Genomic DNA, 16,961 nt, shown 5'->3' with positions numbered 1-16,961 from the left:
CCAATGACAAAGAAAAAATTCATAAAGCTGCCAGAGAAAAAGACACATTACCTTCAAAGAAGCACAGTAAGGCTGTGGTTAACTTGTTGTCAGAAATTATAAAAGTCAGGAGATATTGTAATGACACCTTTAATAGCTGAAAAGTTTTTTTTTTTTAAAAAAACTGTCAACCTAGAATTACATACTTAGAATTAATATCCTCCGAAAATGGAGGTGAAACACAAAAGTTTTCAGCCGAATGAAAGGTGGAAGAGTTGGTTGACAGTTGAACGGGACTGTAGGAGGTAAGAAAGGAAGTTCTTCAGGATGAATGAAAATGATACCAAATGGAAGCACAAACTGAAAGGAGGAATGAAGAATGTGGGAGAGTATAAGTATATAAGGAAATATTAGCAATAATCGTGCCTCGGATAAACCTCATTAGCTACGATACTGCCACTGTGCAAAGCTATATAAGGAAATATAAAAGCCACATAAATACAATGCAGAATCCAGGATTGCATTGAAAAACAGAGGAAAGGACATTAGTGGAAAAAAATGGCATTCTACTCATGTTAATTTCTCAATTTTAATAAATGTTTCATGGTTATGTTAAGTATTAACATAAGGGGAAGCTGGGTAAGGGGATATAAGAATGCTACATTCTATTTTAAAAATTTTTCTATAATTCTGAAATTATTTAAATTATTTTTTAAGGTTTTAACCTATATCTCATAGGGCTAAAGGATTTAGGATGATGGATCAGGGGTAAACTTCAGACTTCCTCATAACTATGTTTTATATAGTTATGGTCCTTGAACCATGTGAAGGTATGAACAGTTCAGAAATAATTAAAAATGAATACAAATGAAGAGGTTTTCTTAAATGTATTCTTTAGCTGCTCTCCAAATTTTGCTCAAAGATATTCTTGTGGCATATGATACAATAATATGCACTTATTAGAAGGAAGATTTTATATATATAAAATCAATAAAGTAACATCAAGTGAAAGGATTTATGTAGAGCTGGTGACAGAAAGTATACAAGCCTTGGGTTCTTATATTGAAACACCAAAATGAAGTTTCTATTGCTACTGTTTGTGAAGTACAGAAGTACATTGCCTTTTATGCCAACAATAGTTTAGAGATAATATAAATGCTTTGCCTTAATTAGACTCTCCTAACAAATGTTCAGTGAATGAGTCAGTGCTGTCATTCTCTGCCTCTCCTTTACAGGCCTCAGATAGCCTCTTCCAATAGAAAGGAAAAAGGGATGGAGTATGTTACTTTTGTTTTGGGTTTTTTTTTTAGTATGGTTTTATGGCAGCCTTTCCCTAGGCTAAAATACATTTTGAGTACATGAACCAATGAAGTGGAGAAAATTAATTGGAGGGACCTGATGACCATAACAATCTTCCTATGTTTATTTCCTAAGATTATATTTCCATGTTCAGCTGAGAATTCAATTGTGAGCGCAGGGTTTTGGGTCTGCAGATTTGCATTTAGTTAATTGTACCGAATATTGAAATATTTCCTCTTACTTGTGTGTGCCATTGCATGCTAATTGCACTCTACTATGTGACTGAAGTTCAGATTTTAAAATTTGACCATATTTGCTAGTGATGTTTTGCTGTTAACAGGGACACTAAGGTGGTTGTGTGCCTTGTATCTCTTCTGTGATCACAGGGAGCTGCTCTATCTCTCTGCCATTCAGCAGGCACTGATATCTTTATAGTACATTTTTTGTTGTTATTCTGACCATCTTAATTTACATGAGTTTAAAATCCATTTGCCTCCAAAAAAATGAACTAAGACACATTTTCCTGTCTTATGCAATTACTCCATGTGCTTAGCGAAAACTGTAATCACAAGAAAGGCTAAGTCAGATTTTCTTCAATGCCAGGGTACTTTATGGCCATGATTTGCTCCGTGAATTTGTCAATGCCCAAATCTACGTCTGCTCTCCTCAAGTTCCACTATAAAGCTGGGTTCTGTCAGCTCTTTATAAAACTCTAACTTCCTTCTGTAGATTTATAGACTGATTTCTGACACAGAGCTATGGAAACAGCAAATGCTTCTTTTTGATCAGTACTTCTTACACTGTAAAGATTATTTGACTGGATCATTCGCTCTGATTTTTCTTTTATTTTTTTAAAAGACATTTATTTATTTATTTATTTATTTATTTATTTATTTATTTATGAGAGAGAGCAGGGGGAAGGGCAGAGGGAGAGAGACAGACTCTCAAGCTGACTCTGCACTGATCATGGAACCAAACACTGGCCTGGATCCCAGGAGCCTGAGATCATGACCTGAGCTGAAGTCAAGAGTCAGACACTTAACCGACTGAGCCACCCAGGTTCCCCTGATATGCTCTTTTTCTTAATCTTGAATGAAAAGTTCTAGATTAAAGTGATGATTTCTCTGATTGGAAAATTTTACTTTCCTGCCAAATTTGTGCTCCATACTCAACTTACAATTCTTATTAGACTACATTTCATCATGTCTTTGTCTCTTTGTGTCCTTGGTGAAAAGGCATTTTTTTCTAGATGTTTTGCTTGGTGCTTTTGTTATTGTTGTTGTTGTATTTGCCTTTGTGTGAGAACATGTTTGTTGAATTCTTTGTTTCACTAAATAAGGACTGAAAGATTAAGAATTCCTGAGTACTTTGACGACACCTGGGTGGCTCAGTCATTAGGCATCTGCCTTTGGCTCAGGTCATGATGCCAGGGTCCTGGGATCAAGTCCTGCATCGGGCTCCTTGCTCAGCAGGAAGCCTGCTTCTCCCTCTGCCTGCCACTCCCCCTGCTTGTGCTTGCTCTCTCTCTCTCTCTCTCTCTCAAACAAATAAAAGCTTTAAAAAAAAAAAAAAGAATTCCTGAGTACTTTGAATCTCATATGCAAATTTGGTTATCTTTTGAAAGTTATATTTTATTAAGCTTTTATTTTTATTTTTTTTTAAGGATTTTATTTATTTATTCATGAGAGATAGAGAGAGGCAGAGGCAGACGCTTAACCGACTGAGCCACCCAGGCGTCCCAAGCTTTTATTAATATCAAGCTCTTGGGTTTACAACAGACCTAAATGAAATGAAATTTAAATATTTAAATATTCATTTTAATGGAGCTTCTGGAGCCCTGGTGCCACATGTCCACGTGAGGGCTGAGGAATGTCCTGTGGCCAGAACTTCCCTACACAGCTATAACATTCTCACAGCACACTTTTTGGGAAGCTCTGGTTATGTATTCTCATCTATTAATTTTCAAGCATCAGTGGATGTTAGACATTTCCATGTTCCCTGTTAAAAATGCTGGTTCATTCACAAGAAATGGCCTCAACCAATCAGAACAGTCAATCTTGCAGGAGTAGGGCTTGGAAGGCCCACTGCTGCATGGTAGAGCCATCTCAGGAGGCCCTAGAGGAGGGGACTGAGCAACTGTGGTAGGGGGGACCCCACTCAGTGGGCTTAGATGAGAACTAGCATCTAATGTGGAAGTCTATCATATTTCATTCAATCAGAGAAGCCACCATTGGTAAAATGAACCATTATTTTATGTACTACTAAAAAAAAAAATGCTACCAATCAAGTTGTCACAATCCTTTCTCATCATTTAGAATTTTTATGTTATTGCATTGAAAGAGCGCTTTTAGACATATTGAACCACAGATTTTTTTTTATCATATGTCACTTTCATGGGTACATACAAGTAAGTGAAATTAACTTGTGAAGGTGTATTCCTGAAATCTCTTTACATTAAGAATCCCTCTCCTGAATCACTTTCAACATAATTATCAATTTTCATATTGTCCCACACATCATCATCTGTGTCACTCAGAGCATTGGTAATATAACATTTTTTATAAGAGTGATATGTTCCCCAAAGCAATATTTTACCAGCTTTTTCTCAAGATGCATAAAAGCAAGTATAACAAGTGATAACCATAATTATATAATATACCAGTAATTATAAAATATACCAGTAATTGTAAAATACAGCCTTATTTCAGAGATGTGCAAATGTAAAAAAAATTATCTTTTATCAATATTCAATTTGATAAAATATGATAAATTCAATGTTTGACAGCTCACATGACTACCGTCAGCTTTGCCTGCATATTCATTACAGTTGGCATTTACATATGCATTTTGTGTGAGGATATCAGAATATTTTTCAAATGTTAATAGTACATATTCTATTCATAAATATTTAAAACCTATAAGTGACATTATGGCTATCTGAAAAGTTTGACAAAGATTATCTGCAAAGAGCCAGAATAAATATTACAAAACAAAAGAAGTTAGATCTAGGGGTACCTGACTCACTCAGTGGGTAGAGCATCTTGATCTCAGGGTTGTGAGTTTGAGCCCCACATTGGCTGTAGAGATTGCTTAAAAATATAAAATCTTTTTTAAAAAGAGAGAGGAGTTAGATCTAATTTGCACATTAATTTTGTGAGTCTTAATTCTCACATAAGAGTAAATTTGACTCCATAAGAATAAATTGGAAAAAAAAATCCAAGTTTAAGGCAATTAAAAAACTAAAACATAAGAAGAAGAGAAATGTTCTAAAAACAAATACAATAGCACAGAAAAGGATTTGTTTTCAAGGAAAGGAAGAAATTGGAGAATTGCTAGATACATTCAAAAGATGTATGTGTAAGGGCATGGAACTAAGGTGAGGAAGGGGTCGATGTAAGGAATGGTTTACTCTGAAGCCAGAGTTCCAAAGAGTTTTGAATGAGGGGAAAATGTAAGGAAGATTTAAAGATTTTATTTATTTATGAGAGAGAGAGAGCATGAGCATGGAGGCGGGGGGCAGAAGGAGAGGGAGAAGCTGGTTCCCAATGTGGGGCTTCCCATGTGGAGCTCAATCCCAGGACTGGAAGATCATGACCTGAACCGAAGGCAAATGCTTAACCAAATGAGCACCCAGGTGCCCCAAGAATGTAAGGAGGATTTAAACTGTTAGTACTCAAGTCTAATTAAGAAATTAAGAAAATCAGTTAAGAAAATAAATTGAGTATCAACACTCAATACTAATTAAGAAAAAACAGTAATGCCAGTATTGAATCAGTGATAAAAAGTACAGAAATTAAGAATATCATAGAATGTAGAGAAAAAGAAGAAAGAGATGAAACAGAGTAGATAAAGATGATAAAGACCTATGGGTATTCTGGAGAAAGACACCAGAAGACACTCAATAGTCAATGATACAAATGTAGAAAATATCAATGCATTCAAGAAAATATAAATGTACTTACTAATAGTGCTTATAAATTCTGGGCCAATTAATGAGAAAAAACATACATATAAATACAGCCTATCATGTTTGTTTTACTTCTAGGATAATTTTTTTTCATCCTGTAAGAACTGATGCAGAGAAAAATAAAACCAATTACCTTCAGCAAGGGGAACAGAGCAGCTAGATGTTTCTTTCATCACTATTTCATCACCGGATGATAAATGTCTGCAGAATTTTGAGAGAACAAAGGTTACCATACCAGATTTCTATACCCAGCCAAATTGCTATTCAACATTGTTATGTAAAAGGAAATGAAGACCGTCTTAGATAGGCAAGAAATTGTACACCTTAAAAGAATATCAAAGCTATATTCAACTGAAAGGTTTAAGAGAATATGTGCCAAGATGTTAACTGTTGATATTCTTTGGGTGAAAGAATTACAGATGATTGTCATTTCTTTATTGTCTGTTTTTTTTTATTTGAAACTAAGTATGATTTGTTATTATTTCCAAAAATAAAAAATAAAACATTAAGCACCTTTCACAGTATAGAAATTAGATTACTAGATAGTCCTCATCCTCAGAATTTACATAATATTACATCATAAGGCTATTATTTACAGGGAAAAAATCATTCAGATTTGAGAGTTATTGAAATTTCACTCTCTCTCTCTTAATCCAGGGTAAAATCTGCATGCCAAAACATAACTGAAACTTTATTTAAGTAAAGAACACTTACATATAGATTATGCTGAAGTATCTAATTTGTAAGCTTTTTAAATGTCTAGAGGAAGTTTTCTTATGTGGAAATTATAGCAAGCATATGGATGTAAACTGAGCAGAATTAGGTTTAGTTTATCCCCAAACATGGAAAACATACCAAAATGACAATGTTAGCCCACAGAAGGATATTTTAAACATGTTTTCTCTGGTAGAATATATGCAAAACACTGATTATAACCCGGCTCAAATTTAAATATCTTTAGTAGTGTTTACTGTGCATCTCTGGCTTTCTGGTACTTAAAAAAAATCGTATTTAGTAATTGTAGCATATCTTCTATGTGTAGCCTAGAAAATGTGCAGCCTGGAAAATGTTTCCAGAAAGAGTGGAGTAATTTAAACACTACAGAATTTCACCATAATTTCATCTTCATACTGACTGCAAATTTGAAGGAAATATTTTACACCTCAAAATAAAAACTAAAGTTTCTTAGAAATAAAATATCAGCTTATTCCAAATTCCCAATTTTCTGAATACTGCATTTAAAATCATAACAATACTTTGTCTGTATTTGAATGTCATAGCTTGCCAAAAATATTTTCAACCGTTTTAGTGTCAAATCTGAAAAAAATTATTTTTATATAAAGCCTTTCCCTCCCTGGCACACTTAATATGTTCTTGCCAATTTTACTGTTTTTATAAGGTAGTTTAAACATCAGCAAAACTTTATTATTTTATAGTTGGATATTAATATTTACTAACAAAGCAGAAATTCTAATGCTTTATGGCTTTTTGAGGATGGGTGTCGCGATAATCCACTTTCACACCGTAGATTCAGGGCCAAGCATGGTGCTGGGATCATAGTTGAAAATTCAGTAAATATTTGTGTCACGAATCAACAACAACTATGCTAAAATGGAGCCAGAGGACATAAAATTGATATTTTCTACTCTGAAGACCTTTATGAAGTTGCTTTAAAACTTAATATTTCTCATCTGTCAATACAAAATTCCTTTGACATATAAAATCAATATATTATTCACTTTCTGAATATTCTTTTTACTGTTTCCCCATAGGTCTCAAGTCTTTTCATAATTTGTTGAAATGTATTTGGGCTTATCTAAATATATCATTATGCTAATTCTCCAGTTTAGATCAAAATATCATTACCATGTACTAATATGTATTTATTCTCCTAAAGGGGAGGTAGAATGATGCTAAAAAGAAAAAAAGAGAGAGAGAGAGAAAGAAAATCAAGATATTTGTCTTCTATTTGGCCCTAGGGATATTTAATTTATTAGATAGTATTTGCTGATTGCCCGCATGATATCCATTCTCCCTTTTTCTTTATTAAGAGTAACCCTGGTTGATGTGTCCAGCTGACAAAGTACATTTCCTTATCTCCTTTGTAGAGAAACAGAGTAATATAAAAGCAGAAATTCTTGGGTGGAGTTTCTGGGAATCCTGTTTTGTGATGAAGATGGGTGGGTTTCCTGACCACATCTTGAGCAGTGAGAGATGCTTTTTTTTTTTTTTAAGATTTTATGTGTTTATTTGACAGAGAGACACAGCGAGAGAGGGAACACGAGCAGGGGGAGTGGGAGAGGGGGCAGTGGGAGAGGGGGAAGTAGGGAGTGGGAGGGGGGAGTGGGAGAGGGAAAAGCAGGCTTCCCGCTGAGCTGGGAGCCAGATCTCAGGACCCCCGGATCATGACCTGAGCCGAAGGCAGACGCTTTACTACTGAGCCACCCAGGCACCGGAGCAATGAGAAACACTTGATCATGGAAGCCTAGTGCTAAGGATGCTGAAGCAGAAAGAGCCTAGGTTCCAGATGATTGTGTGAAACTGCCATTTCAGCCCTGAACTGCCTACCTCCAAACTTCTTCAACTTTGATAGGTCACTCCTGTTTCCTGTCTCAACTAGCAGCTAAACACAATTCCTGACTTACCCAAGATATAATCTTGAGCCTTAGTAAGTACAATATGATTATAGTCCAGTCATAAAATGCTTTGGTTATTCAATTTAAATATGTTAGTCATAACGCTAATTCATCTCATAAGCCTTTTCTAAGAGATAACTACTTACACATTTTCCTTCATTTTCTACATATTTTCTGAGCAGTCATTAGGGCCTTAGAATTTGGCAGCATATATTTTGAAATGTGTATGTTGAACTAAAGTGCTAAATAATTTTTGTTTAGCCACATGTAATAAATCAACAATAATAAGAAAACGGTATAATTAACAATTTTTGTATTCATATGATTAATTCAATCACGTAGCTAAATATGTACTTCAATGTTACCCAGAATTTTCCTCCTTTAATAAAAATGCACATTTGAATATTATGAAGATTTGATTCTCTACAGTTGTGAAAGTAATACACACTGTGTAATTCTTTTACTTTGGAGAAAGTTACAAGATTACCTCAGCAAATTGATAAAACGATTATTTATTAAGGACCCCAACACAGCAACAGATGTAAAATTGCTGGTCCCAGACAAAGGGAATTCATGATGTTCTCTCCAAATTATATGATAAAAAGTGCATGACAACTGTTCTGATTATATGTTTTAATTTTGTTAGCTATTATCAATTTTTTCCTTTTTTTTAAGATTTATCTATTTATTTGAGACAGAGTGTGAAAACAGGGGGAGGGGCAGAGGGAGAGAATCTTTCAAACAGACTCCATGCTGACTGCAGAGCCCCATGACCCATGAGATCATGAGATCATGACCTGAGCCAAAATCAAGCGTAGGACACTTAACAGAGCCACCCAGGCGCCCCTATTACGAATTTTTTTTCTAAGAGATGTCATTGTCAATTGTCCAGGTACTTTCTACCTGGGAAAAAAAAAACCCGTGAAAACACAAAATCTACATGAACTAAAATCTTGGAAATGTGTGCTGAAGGCAATTCAACAGCATTATTCATCATCTGGAATCTTACCTTTATCTAGACACTAGTCAAGAATGCTATCAACTGGGATTTTCTTATTAGAACTGAAAAAAAACTACAAATACCAAGTTCTTCCTACTTGAATTCAAAACTTTGCCTAGAACTGAATCCATTAAAACATGATAAAGTAGTTTTGAATAAATATTTAAAAATTCTTTATTTTTGAGATCTTACGAAGAATAAGTAACTTTGAAAATGTTGGCAAAAACACAAGAGAATATTTCTTTCTGGCACATCCAGACATCTAATTCAATATATGAAGTTCATCTCATTTTTAAAATATAGTTCAAAATTAACACACACATAAGTTTTTCAAACTTCCTTTTCTGAAAATATTTTTTTCTATTCAAGATGTTAAGGTCAGAATCACCTTTGAAAAATTATCAGTTGGTTATTTCTACAGTAGAAGATCTCTGGTTTGATGTGACATCTGTCCTTTAGGGTGACAGTAATTTTACTCTCCTGAGACAGACACACTCTGTCACTTTGTATTAAAAGAGTTTTCAATTTCAAGTGATCAGGAGGAATGACTTTCAGAAAGAATTAGTAACTCACTTTTTGGCTAAAATACATTGGTTTAACAACACTGTTTATTCTGAACTCTTTTGATTTCCAGTAAATAAATGTGTTACCTGCCATGGGTGGATATAAAATATCTGCTGGTAAACCCTTAAAGTATAAGGCCATCTCGGCATTAAAAAAAAGTTCTCCCTCTAGTGTTAGTTTCTTGACTTTTTTTTTTTTAAAGATTTTTTTTTTTTTTTTAATTTGAGAGAGAGAGAATGAGAGAGAGCAAGCACATGAGAGGGGGAGGGTCAGAGGGAGAAGCAGACTCCCTGCCGAGCAGGAAGCCCGATGCGGGACTCGATCCAGGGACTTCAGGATCATGACCTGAGCCGAAGGCAGTCGCTTAACCAACTGAGCCACCCAGGCGCCCGTTAATTTCTTGACTTTAAGGAGATTCCTGATCAATGATGTCTAGATTCCTATTTGTGCCTCTGTTTCATTTAACAGTGTGCACTGGAAGGCTTTAGCATAGTTGAATTCAGCAAAAATAAAAAAAGTTTTTTACAAAAAATATACAAAAATGTTTTATATAAAATGTATGCAAAAATGTATTCTGTGACCTAAAGAACAAAAACACTTGCATCAGTTAATTTATCTGAAATAAACATAAATTTGATGTGTTATCAATTCTTAAGGGGAAAAAAAAAAGCAAGCATCAGTTAAAAAGAAGTATCAGCGGCGCCTGGTGGCTAAGTTGGTTAAACAAATGTCTGCTTTTGGCTCAGGTCATGATCCTGGGGTCCTGGGATCCAGCCCTGCATCGGGGCTCCCTGCTCAGCAAGGAGTCTGCTTCTCCCGCTGCCCCTCCCCCACCTGTGCTCTCTCTTGAGCTCTCTTTCAAATAAATAAAATCTTAAAAAAAAAGAATTATCAGATTAAAAGTTATAGAATGGAAAATAATGGCAAAGGTTGAAGTTTGCTGGTCATGTTATTGTTTTGGCGAAAATCTGATGGAAATTCATAGCTATCACACACCAAGTAAAATGTGCAAATATTTTCTCCTTTCGCTTATTCTTAGAGATATGTATGCTCATGCTCTCTGGGGAGAAAATTCTTCCCACCTATGAAACTGCTCAATTTATCTGGAGAACATTTTTACCTGTCTCCTTTTTCTCACTATGATGCATGCTGCACCGTTTCCTTTATTAAGAGCTTTATCTGAACTTAAAAAAAAAGTTTAGAATTAAAATGGTTGCCATCTTCTCTTCCATCTTTTAAATATTGAATTTAAAGACTGTTCTTGATCTTGTCTCCTTAAAATATGAATGAAATTGTTAACTAACTTTTTAAAAATATTTTTAGTTCTACTCTGTGTGGCTTTGATTTTTAAAATCATTCACTATGCAAATCAGGTGAATATAGTCCTTCAGAATTCAATTAAGCGATTACGACAAAAACACAAATCAGAGGTGAATACTTTGGTTAATAATCAGGTTTTCAAGAAATTTTTACATGTAATAAGTAACCAACTCTCAGACACTTTTTTCCTTTACTAGAGTCTGTTTCATTTTTACTTTCTACTCTCTTTTGCATATTTTCAATGCCCTCCTCGAATGTATTTTCTCATAATTCAGATTTCATTCTATAAGAATCAGAATCCCATACTGATTTATAAGGTAGTTTGGATTTTACCTTCTTGATTTTCTATCTGGCCTGGCTCAATGGACTAAGATTAAGAAGAAAGAAAAGCCCAAGCCCTACGACTTCCCTCTTTCCATCATTTTTATAATCTCAGTTTCATTTCACTTGACTGCAAACATGCACCCAAGAAGAAACACTCCTGTTCAGAGTCAGCTCAATGCCAAGATACAGCTGACCTCTGGAGTGACAACCCCAATCCCCATTTATCAAGGGCTTTCAAATCACTGAGATAATATCTATACCTATATTGACACATACGTTCCAGTTCCATGAATTTTATGCATGCATAATAAAGTTGAAACATTTATTAAAGATGCTGAAAAGCCAATAACATTTCCGGGTGTTTTTTCCTTATCTGTAAAAAAAAACTATCTCCACCAAATTAACAGTAAAGTCTTTTTCATTGTTAATGTTCCATGATTCTATATGCAAAGTAGAGAATTAGACAATTCATAAATTATTTGCAATTTTCTGTTAAGGCTTATTATTCGATTTAAGAAAACTGTTTACACTGATAATCAACTAATCAAAAATATTTGTTAATTATACTGTATGCTCAACAAAATGACATTAGTAGTTATGACAGTTAAGCTTCATTCACAGTCACCCTGAGGCTGGGGAACACCCTGACTGTGCAGATGCTCCTCACCTCCAAGAAATCTCTGGTGCTAACAGTGATTGTTTCAAATACCACGCAGCACTAGCCTAATATCAGGCTTGCTTTAAGAGGCTGGCTCATCTGAATTTCCTGCAATTTGAGGTCTCATAATAACAATTCTTCCATTTCTCTGGAAGTCATGTTCTTCTTTCTCCTTCCTTTTCCCTGATCCACTTTTCCAAAGAATGAAAACCAATGCTCATTTGGTCTTCCCATATTATATTCTTATTACATGAGTAATGATGTTCACAAAATCAATTGTGCCTCCTCATTGCCATCTTCAAATTCTTTCATCCAACAAATTTTTTTCCAGCTTCTTTTTTTTTTTTAAACCATAAGATACCTAGGAATAAATCTAACCAAAGAGGCAAAGAATCTGTACTCAGAAAACTATAAAATACTCATGAAAGAAATTGAGGAAGACACAAAGAAATGGAAAAACGTTCCATGCTCCAGCTTCTTTTTATATGTGCAAGCCTCACACCAAGGAAATGCTCATGAGTCAGGCATAGTACTTGCCCTCTGTGATCTTGCCTGCTAGGGGCAAAATAGAAGATAGAAACTGTGTAGATCTCATTCACTGTCATACCTTTTTCTTAGTTTCCTTGGGCTGCCGTAACAATTTACCACAAACTAGGTAGCTTAAAAGAATAGAAATTTTTCTCTCACAGTTTTGGAAGTCAAAAGTCTGAAATCAAGATGATGAAGGGCCATGTCTAGGGAAGAGACCTTCCTTGCCTCTCTCAGGTTCTGGTGGCCCCACATGTTCCTTGGCTTATAGCAGCATAACTCCCATGTCTGCCTCTGCGTTCAGATGGATTTCATCCCCACATGTATCTGTGTGTCCTCTCTTCTCCTCTCATAATGACACTAGTCATAAGATTTAGGGCTCACCTTAACTAATTACATCTGTGATGACCCTATTTCCAAATAAAGTCCCATACTGAAGTGTCAAGTAGACATGAATTTTGGGGGGACACTACAGCCCACTATAGTCCCCAACTCCCAGAATATTTCTTAGAACTCATGTTTAGCATAGAATACATGGCAATATTTAATAAATATTTTTTCAATAATGAATGGATCACTGGAGGAATAATTAATTAAAGTGTTAGGGGAGCCCATTTGAAGAGCACTGACTCCAGTCCAGACTGGGTCAGAAAAGGCTCTCAGGAAGAAGTACCCTCCAAACCAGTGATTTTTAGGATGATGGAGGGATAAAGGGAGGGATGAAGGAATGGGGACAAGAGCAAAGAGTGTCAGGCTGTGTGGACAGCACATACAGAGACCTGCTCAAAAGAAAACATGGGGAAGTCAGGGAATTGTGGTTGGTGTGACTGCAGGATGGAACAGCCAGGTGGAAGTGGTGAGAACTCATCCATGAAGGGTCTTGTAACACACACACACACACACACACACAGCCTTTTACCTTGTGTCCCCCAGGAACAACCCTTTGGCAGTTCTAAAGTTAGAGATGAAAGAAGCTTCAGACCAGTGGTTCTTAACTATTGGAGAGATGACCAGTTGCTTTGAGAATCTGATAAAAGCTGTAAATCCTTTCCTTAGAAAAATGCACATATTTGCAAACAGAAAATTTTGAGAATTTGAAATATTGGTCTATGAGCCCCATGATAATAATTCTTAGCCAAGACTAGCACTGGGCAACTGTTCCTCAGACCTGCTTTTGCACAAATCACTTGGCTCTAAGAAGGAACCTACTGCAGAAATTGAAATTTTAGGGAGAAACTGACTTGTCATTGGTCATCTATGAGAACCTAAAAAACTAGGGATGAGATTTCCTTAAGAAATTTAGTATCTTGGGGCACCTGGGTAGCTCAGTCAGTTGAGTGTCCAACTCTTGATTTCTGTTCAGGGCATGATCACAGGGTCCTGGGATCGAGCCCCACGTCAGGCTCTGTGCTCAGCATGGAGTCTGCTTCTCCCTCTACCTCTGCTCCTCTCCCCTCTCATGTATTCTCTCTCAAATATGCTAAGCGAAAGATAATTATCATATGATCTCACTGATATGAGGAATTTGAGAAACAAGACAGAGGATCATAGGGGAAGGGAGGGAAAAATGAAACAAGATGAAACCAGAGAGGGAGACAAACCATAAGAGACTCTTAATCTCAGGAAACAAACTGAAGGTTGCTGGAATGGTGGGGGGTGGGAGGGTTGGGGTGGCTGGGTGATGGACATTGGGGGAGGGTATGTGCTATGGTGGATGCTGTGAATTGTGTAAGACTGATGAATCACAGACCTGTACCCCTGAAACAAAGAATACATTATGTTAGTAAAAAAAAAAAATCAAATAAATAAATAAAATCTTAAAAATAAAAGAAATTTAGTATCTTATCAGAACACCTAAGTGTTAAGTTTGTTCTGCAATAGTATAGTGCTATTGTTTTCAAAGTGAATCTCTCTGGTTTGTATTTGTATAATGTGTAATAAAAACAGAACCTACCTCCTGGTGTTGTGGTGACGGTTCAATAAGTTAGTACAAATTACATATACCTGGAACATACACTCAGAAATGTCAGATTATCATTATCTTTATAATTCTCCTGAAATATTAAAACTTATGCTAACAAGATCCAAACCATGGGGACCTAAAACTGACATCATCTTTTCATACTCATGCAACGTGATCTGGAGCTCAAAGGTCTTTCATGTCCTCAGAATGTCCCATGTCTGAGTAAAATTCTGCCATACTCTACAGCTGGCTGTAAAGGCTGGCAAAGATTGTTCCCTAGAAGAGCTCAGCCTTGGCTCACTTCAAACCCAGGGGGTTGGCATAAGAATGGCCTGGCTTAGAGCTCAAAACTGATACTAACTTGATGTGGGCTCTGAGTTCCTGTATCATCTTCTAAAGTCTTTCTTGATGTTACTACATGGCTCTAGAAGCTCTAGACTGTGCAGAGAAATGGCTCCACACAACATAGGCACTTATCTGGTTCTGGTGTGCCAAAGGGGTTGACTCCTTTTTCATTTTTGTCTCCTCTTCCCTTCCCTCCTCCTCCTCCTTCTCTTCTCCTTCACTTCCTTTTCCTTTTTCTCTTCCTTCTCCTTCCCTGCCTTTACCTGGGCCTTCACCTTTACTTTCAGCTTTGCCTCAGGACCTAGATCCTTAGGCCTAGTTATTCTTTGGTTGTTGTAGCCCAAGGATCCCCAAGTCAAGGACCCCTTCTCCCCCACACACACAATAGAGTTCAAAGCAAATCAACTCTTATAGGACTGCTTTCTCCCCCTTCACTGAAAATGGGGTACTTTGAAGATCACAGGTTCATTGGCTCTTTGATGTGTGAGTCCATATGGGCTTGTTATAGATGTCATCCCATAAGTCATATTCAAGGGCTTGTCCCGAATGGGATGGACTAGCATGCGGTGGACCTGCAAGCAGGTTCTTGAGGGCAATTATAGAAATGTCACTTAGTTGCTCGTTTGATCCCTCAACAAATGCTCTCTAGAAAACCTCTTCAGGTGAAGGAAATTCTTTAGAAGATGATGGCTTAATGAAGCTGGTGACTGATATGATTTTAAAAATAATTATCTGGGACTATTGTAGAGCTAGACCAAATGCATAGGCCAGTCCATCACCTTCTCCTCTTATTCCTGTGCAGGTGGCCAGATAGTTGAGCTACACCCCTTCCCTCACCATCTCATCACCCAAACTCCTTATATTCATCCCTCAGGTCTTAGCAGAACTGCTATGGGCTGTCAAACATGCTCTTCTAAGCATTCCCTCAGATATGGGAAGTGATGCAAAGGTCAGAGGCGCATATGGCTCAGGGGAGTCCTATAGACAGGGCGAGACTCCAGACTGACAGTAAGGCAGACGCTTCCCTTGCTTCAGCTGAGCGTGTGAACATGCAGACATGGGAGATGTGGGTAATGCTGCTGGCAGGGAAGCAAAAGCAGGTATCTTGTCATAAACACAGAGCTACTCCTTCATTTGGTCCACTTCGTTATCACCTTTGCTCTCAGGTTCTACTGTAGGTGCCAAGCAATATGTTTATGACATTTACTCCTGGATGAGGCCCCAAATGGGCAGGGTCCTCATTGAACTGCAACCCCAGGCCCTCCTTATGGGGCCCTTCACAGGGGACTGTGTTACTTCCATTTATTTACTTGGCTGCCAACTCAGAACAAGAAAATTAGTTCTGGTTATGAACCTATTATATGGTAAGCCCACCTTCCATATGTCATTAGGGAAACTCAATGCAGTCAGCTATTATCACCATTCTAGAGAGAAGATTTAGGACATGCTAGTTAGTGGCAAAGCTGAGAAGCCAACATGAGTCTATCCGGTTCCAAAGCCTTTCAAATATATTTGGCTGTTCTCTTAACTGCTCTGTTGCCACAAACGTGTAAACCTTGAGTCAATAGCTGAACAAAAACTTTAGGGAAGCCATCAAGCAGTCAGGGGACTCTAATTCTATTCTTGATTTTTAAACAAACTTTGCAAATCTGGGTGCCATTTCCCCTACCCACTCTGCAATGTGGTCCGCCCTCAATTGCTAAGAGAAATTAGAATAATTTTAGGTATAGATCATCATAAAATGATAACCAACAGGGTAGAGGCATCTAATTCCATTACATAATATTTTGCAAGTAGGAAAATAAAAGTTGCTTATATTATCCTAAAGGTTATACTGTTAAAAAAAAAAAAAGGTTAATACTGTAACTCTCAAGTAGTTACTTTTGTCTGTCCAGGAAGTAGAAGGACATGTCTATATCACATAGTATAGAATAGTAACTAAAGAATCAACCTGAAAATTTAATTTCATTCTTTTAGTCCCTATCTCATAGACTGGAATGTGAACCCTTGGAATATCTGAGGGCTAACTATTAAAATCTATACCATCATTCATCCCCCAAAAGCAGAGTGAGGCATAATGGGATGATCTAATTAAGTACATTAAACTAATTAGGAAAAGGATTATGTTGTACATTTTCTTTTTAGTATGAACTTGAGACTATTAACTAAAATGTGTTAATAGCAAAATAAAATATATAGATACATCTCAATCCATCAGCTGTAACACCAAACAGATCAGCAGATATAACATATGGAAATAAAAAATATATTATCACATTCCCTAAGAATTTAAGGATAATTTTTTTCTTCAGTTTTCTGTTAATATGGCATAAAACTATCCAGAAGCTGAGGTAATGCCCCTAAAAGTTGTTTTAATA

The 16,961-nt window shown here is 36.4% G+C and overlaps 1 pseudogene; it reads right to left on the bottom strand.

Annotated features, from left to right (window-relative positions):
- Positions 1 to 298: 298 nt before the first annotated feature.
- Positions 299 to 450, bottom strand: LOC123325539 (annotated as a pseudogene).
- Between the last annotated feature and the right edge of the window lie 16,511 nt (positions 451 to 16,961).

The sequence above is a fragment of the Neomonachus schauinslandi genome, chromosome 8 (genome assembly GCF_002201575.2).
Source record: "Neomonachus schauinslandi chromosome 8, ASM220157v2, whole genome shotgun sequence".
In the NCBI taxonomy this organism is placed as follows: domain Eukaryota; kingdom Metazoa; phylum Chordata; class Mammalia; order Carnivora; family Phocidae; genus Neomonachus; species Neomonachus schauinslandi.
This window is presented reverse-complemented; position numbering and strand designations above follow the sequence as displayed.